Source organism: Capricornis sumatraensis, chromosome 21, assembly GCF_032405125.1.
Source record: "Capricornis sumatraensis isolate serow.1 chromosome 21, serow.2, whole genome shotgun sequence".
NCBI classification, from domain to species: domain Eukaryota; kingdom Metazoa; phylum Chordata; class Mammalia; order Artiodactyla; family Bovidae; genus Capricornis; species Capricornis sumatraensis.
In genome coordinates this window covers 61,752,820-61,758,718 of record NC_091089.1, presented here as the reverse complement: position 1 = coordinate 61,758,718, position 5,899 = coordinate 61,752,820, and the positions used below count along the sequence as shown (strand labels likewise).

The following is a 5,899-nucleotide window of genomic DNA, read 5'->3' as shown; positions in this document are numbered from 1 at the left end:
CTTGTCACTTCATACTTCAACCAGCAATTCCCATCCCTCTCCTTTCTAGCCACCATTTGTAAGATACATTTTTAAAACTCTTGCTAAGACAATGGATGTGAAATTGTATTTTGTAGTTTTGATTTGCACTTCAATTTCTTGAGATTATTTTATAAACCTTTGAGATTTCTTCCTCTGTGAATTACTCCATGTCTTTTAGCCATTTTTTAAATGCATCGTTTCCCTTCTTTTATTAATTCATTCAAGTTCCTTAGGTCCTCTGGAAGATAACCTGTGGTCACTACATGTATTGCAAAATATTCCCCCCGTCCGTAGTCTTTTTTGTGGTGGTGGTGGGCAGAGTGAGAAGGACATTTCCAAGAAATGTTCCTATTTCCAGTGCTAGAATTTCCCTATCTCCAGCTCCTGGCATATAATAGGTGCTCAATAAATTTTTTGGATTAAACAATACTATCCTTGAATTCTACAGGTCTGCTGTAACTCATGGGGTTTTTAAATGGCTAGCCTCTTAGTTTAGTATCCCACTACCCCAACAAATACCATATTAATTTTAAAGTTTGAGATTCCATCATACATTAAAATTTGGAAAGAAAAGCAATTCTTATCTTTTTGGCAATGACCTAGAATTGTACCAAGTGAAAATCAGCATAGAGAAAGTAATAGGCGCTTGAGCCGGAGCGGGCCGCCAGCGGTCCGGCCCGGTAGGTGCAGAAGGTCCTGTCGGCGGCGCCCGGGAGCGGCTAGCTTCCCGATGCTTCCGCCCTGGCTCCCGCCGGCCGGGCTGTGCGCTTAGGGCCCGGCTCCGGCCCCCTGAGGCGTCCGCGTGGGTGACAACGGCTTCGGCCCCGCGGAACGGAGCGGTGGAGCGCGAGGCGGCGGCCCGCGGGAGGAGGATGGGGGCTAACCAGTTAGTGGTGCTCAACGTGTACGACATGTACTGGATGAACGAATACACCTCTTCCGTCGGAATTGGAGTTTTTCATTCAGGAATTGAAGTATATGGCAGAGAATTTGCTTATGGTGGCCATCCTCATCCCTTTTCTGGAATATTTGAAATTTCCCCAGGAAATGCTTCTGAACTAGGAGAAACATTTAAATTTAAAGAAGCTGTTGTTTTAGGGAGCACTGACTTCCTAGAAGATGATATAGAAAAAATTGTGGAAGAATTGGGAGAATACAAAGGCAATGCCTATCCTTTGATGCATAAAAATTGCAATCACTTTTCTTCGGCTTTGTCAGAGATTCTCTGTGGGAAAGAGATTCCTCGCTGGATCAATCGGCTGGCTTACTTCAGCTCCTGCATACCTGTTCTACAGAGTTGCCTCCCAAAGGAGTGACTCACGCCCGCAGCCCTGCAGTCCAGCGTCAGCCAGGAGCTCCAGGACGAACTGGAGGACGCGGAGGACGCTGCAGCCTCGGCCTCCATGGCCAGCACCCCCGCAGGCTCCAGACCTGGACGCCACACCAAACTATAAACGTCTCCAAAGTCACACATTCAGAACTGTCTGTGGCAGGTGACTATCACTAGAGAAAAGTAAAAGAATAAACGTCCTTTGGATATTTTGTATGCAAAGATGGCTCTCCCCCCAAATCCCAGTTTTTCAGCTCAGGATTATATTTGTAATCAAAAACAAAACAAAACAAAACAAAATAAATCACTTGGCGCAGGAGGGAGAACTTTGTATGAAGCTGCCCTCTGTTTTTTTTACCCACTTGTAAATTTGGATTTACTTCTTCTGTTTTATACCAGCTCTGTTAAGTTATGTTTACAGTATTTTGTATCACTGTTTACAAATCTTGCATGGACTTCTGCCACCGTGAAAGAAGAAAATCATGTCTTCAAAACTTAGGCAGGTAATCTTTGTACACGTCTGACCCTTGCCCGAGCCACGGCACACGTCATAGGCACAGAGGAAGGTACTCACACAGTGAGAGTCGCCATGACCCGCTTAAGAACGGTCTTTCAGGTTTGTCTTTGTCCTTGTTACCCTTTGGGCACCAGGATGCACAGAGGTAAGGAGCGCACACAGCCCTAAGGGCTCAGGACCTTGGTCTGCGTGAGAGGTGCCCGAGCCCAGGTGCTCTTAGCGCGCCTTCCACTCCAATCAGCGCATCTCCCAAGGTTCCCGCTGAACGGTGGCTTTCATCCCAAATATCCGTCCACCTCCACGGGGTGGTGCACTCTCATGTCAGTCTGGCCTCGATGCCTCTGATTCTGTAAGTAAGATGTTTTTCGTTAAAGATATTCTTGCTGGTAACAAGTGTTTTTGCACATGCATGGGGGGGGGGCTTCATTTTTATTTTAGTATATATCGGTATCCTCCCTGCACAGGATTTTGTACGTGGGGCAGGAGCACCCTCAGTGGCAGCCTTCTGAGTAGCAGTGTGAGTTGACATTCAACTGCTCTTAACTATTCAGGCTTCCTTTTATACTGCATCTTGAAAACCAGAGTCTAAACGAACACTTTCCCCAAAAGTGAATACTTGGATATTTTAAGCATTTTATGTTCCCTACCAGAAAGACTATGTTGAAGTTTGTTAGTTTGTTATGGGAGTAGCTTCACCTCATAATAGAAAGCCTAGTCTCATGGACCTCATGTGGGAAACACATATTTATGTGTCTTAGACTTCATCTTTTTCTGTTCTCCCAAATGTATGTGTCTTACATAACCTACTCTAAGGATGAAGTTGTCACCACAGGTATGTCCTTATTAGCAAGGAATCTGTCTGCTCACGTCTACTCCCAGTTTGACCCTTGGATGTAAGAGCCAAGTCATTACATGTCAGATTCAATTGTTCTGCCTTAGGAATGAATGTCCTATATAAAATATTGGATGCAGTGTATAAATTATCCAAGGCAGTGACTTCAGCTTTATATATATTGTTAGTTTTAAAATCATCTACATTTATTTAAACTTCTAGATGGGATTGTTTGCTATTACTCTTCGTAAAGATACATATCTTTCAGTAAACTACATTTTTAACTTTCCATTAAAAAAAAAAGAAAGTAATAGAGTACAGGCCATTCAAAAAGTGCAACACATAACTTGCTCTCACAAAAAAATAGCATACGAAAGTATGTTAAAACCTATTCATGGATTTCCAAACATAAAAAAACAAAAGTGAAAAGGCAAGACATTCTTCAATGAAATTTAAAGACTTATTATATTAAATTAATGTTCTTTTATTATTTTTCTGATTTTGATCCCAGGAAAATCTTATAAAAAAATGCTAATAATCTTTACTCAAGAAAGCATAGAGTTAACATGAGAGTTCTTAGATTTCTTAGTATTTAAAGCAAGGCATTGTGGGAGGCACGACTCTAACATCAAACGAGACTTGGATTTGAGTTTGGACTTAATTTTTTGCAATGTATTTAATTCTTAGATCTGCAAGTTCTTCATCTGAAAAATGATGATCTTATTTAATGAGACTGTCATGAGATGATGTCCGTAGAGCACTGTGGTGCCTGGATCGTATGGAATACGCGAATGCTTGCATGTTAGATCATTCCCCCCAGATACAGATAAAATAGGATCCGCAGAGAAAAAGCGCCCAGGAATCTCAGACTGTTAGGACTACCCTAGCCCAGAAGCACTCGAAAGCACACTTTAAAGACGCAACAAGAGGCAGAATATACAAGCAATATGAAAGACAGAAATGAGAAGATGAAAGAGGAAAAGTCAAAAATGTAGTAACTCCTCAAACAGTAGACACTGTCAGAGCAGAGACGGTGAGAGCCATTGATAGGCAAACAATTAAAGGACAATTGCAAACATAAGGCAAAACAGAGCCCGGAAACTCTACTACACGCATCTTAATACAGGACTGACAAGCACCCTTCAAAGTTACAATCGAGCTGAAACTGCAGAGAGCCCTACCACATCCTACGCCCATCGGCAGAGCTGTGTGTGTGAAGTTAGGGAGCTGTGTATTGTTGGAATCACTTTATGACAGACACTTTAGTCTTTGGGTGGAATATAAAGACCAGAAGCACTGAAGGGTTCTTACCGCTGAAGAATACATCGACTGTCTAGCATTTAACTGGGGCTTCCCAGGTGGTTCAGTGGTAAGGAATTCACCTACCGAAGCAGGAAACACAATAGACAGAGGGTTCTGTCCCTGTGTTGGCAAGATCCCTGGAGTAGGAAATGGCAGCCTACTCCAGTATCCTTGTCTGGAAAACTCTGTGGACAGAGGAGCCTGGTGGACTACAGTTCATGCGGTCACAAAGAGTCGGACACGGCTGATCACACCCACACACCACACATAGCACTAAATAGAGGCTAGATAGATATTTACTGAATGAATGAACAAATGACTGAAACAACCATGAAGCAGAAGGATTGAAGGCATGAAATTCGGGTTGAAGTCTACTCTACAATTTTATCTCATCTATGTCAGAGCCATGGAATTGAAAGATGCTTACTCCTTGGAAGAAAAGTTATGACCAACCTAGATAGCATATTCAAAAGCAGAGACATTAATTTTCCAACTAAGGTCCATCTAGTCAAGGCTATGGTTTTTCCAGTGGTCATGTATGGACATGAGAGTTGGACTGTGAAGAAAGCTGAGAGCCGAAGAATTGATGCTTTGGAACTGTGGTGTTGGAGAAGACTCTCAAGAGTCGCTTGGACTGCAAGGAGATCCAACCAGTCCATTCTGAAGGAGATCAGCCCTGGGATTTCTTTGGAAGGAATGATGTTGAAGCTGAAACTCCAGTACTTTGGCCACCTCATGCGAAGAGTTGCCTCATTGGAAAAGACTCTGATGCTGGGAGGGATTGGGGGCAGGAGGAGAAGGGGACGACCGAGGATGAGATGGCTGGATGGCATCACAGACTCGATGGACGTGAGTCTGAGTGAACTCCAGGAGGTGGTGATGGACAGGGAGGCCTGGCATGCTGCGATTCACGGGGTTGCAAAGAGTTGGACACGACTGAGCATCTGAACTGAACTGAACTGATGTCAGAGTTCAGATAATACGCAGTCTTAAGGCCAACAACACATTCCAGTTTGCTCAGGACAGTCCAGTTTCCACCAGTTGTCACATAATGATTAATCCCTTTTTATTCTCCAAGGCTTATCCATGTCTTCTCACTGTCCTAAAAGGCTGTATGTTTGACATAATCTATTGGTTACACACAAGTCATAAAAATTCTGCCAGCTGATATGGCTAAGGTCAATACTCTGATCGGCCCGATGGAGAGAAGAAAGCATATGTTCAACTCGCTCCTGACTGTGATGCTTTGGATGTTGCCCACAAAATTGGGATCATCTAAACTGAGTCCAGCTAATTCCAAATATAAAAGTTTTCACTATTTAAAAAAAAAAAATTCTGCCAACATTACAAAAGAATATTTTCCTTAGGATTATTAGGATTCACTTTGGAGTGAGTTTGAACATGGGAATTGGAACCTAGTATATTTCTTTAAGAGCCCATGTGATGAAAATCTTCATCTTAGCACACTTACCTCTTCAAGGTAACTAGGCAAGGTGTTTTGACTGGTTTTCAAATTTATTTTCTTTATTGACGTAAAATAAACCTCACTATTCCAGCCATTGCAAAGTGTGTGATTTAGTGGCATTTAGTACACTCAAAATGCTGTACAAGCATCATCACTTTCTAATTTAAGAATATTTTCATTGTGCCAAAAAAGAAATCACATGCTCATTAAGCAGTCACGTCCCATTTCCTCCTTCCCCCAGTCTCTGGCAGTCACTAATCTGTGTTCAGTATTCATGAATTTTCCTATTCTGGACATTTCATTTAAATGGGATTATCCAATATGTGGCCCTTTGGGTCTAGCTTCTTTCATTTAGCATAATGTTTCCAAAGTTCATTCACACTGTAGCATGTATCAGTAATTCCTTTTTATAGTTGTATAACATTCCATCAA

General features: G+C 42.3%; 1 pseudogene; it reads left to right on the top strand.

Moving 5' to 3' along the window:
- Window positions 1–893: 893 nt before the first annotated feature.
- On the top strand, window positions 894–1,475 carry LOC138097682 (deubiquitinase DESI2 pseudogene; annotated as a pseudogene).
- Window positions 1,476–5,899: the final 4,424 nt, after the last annotated feature.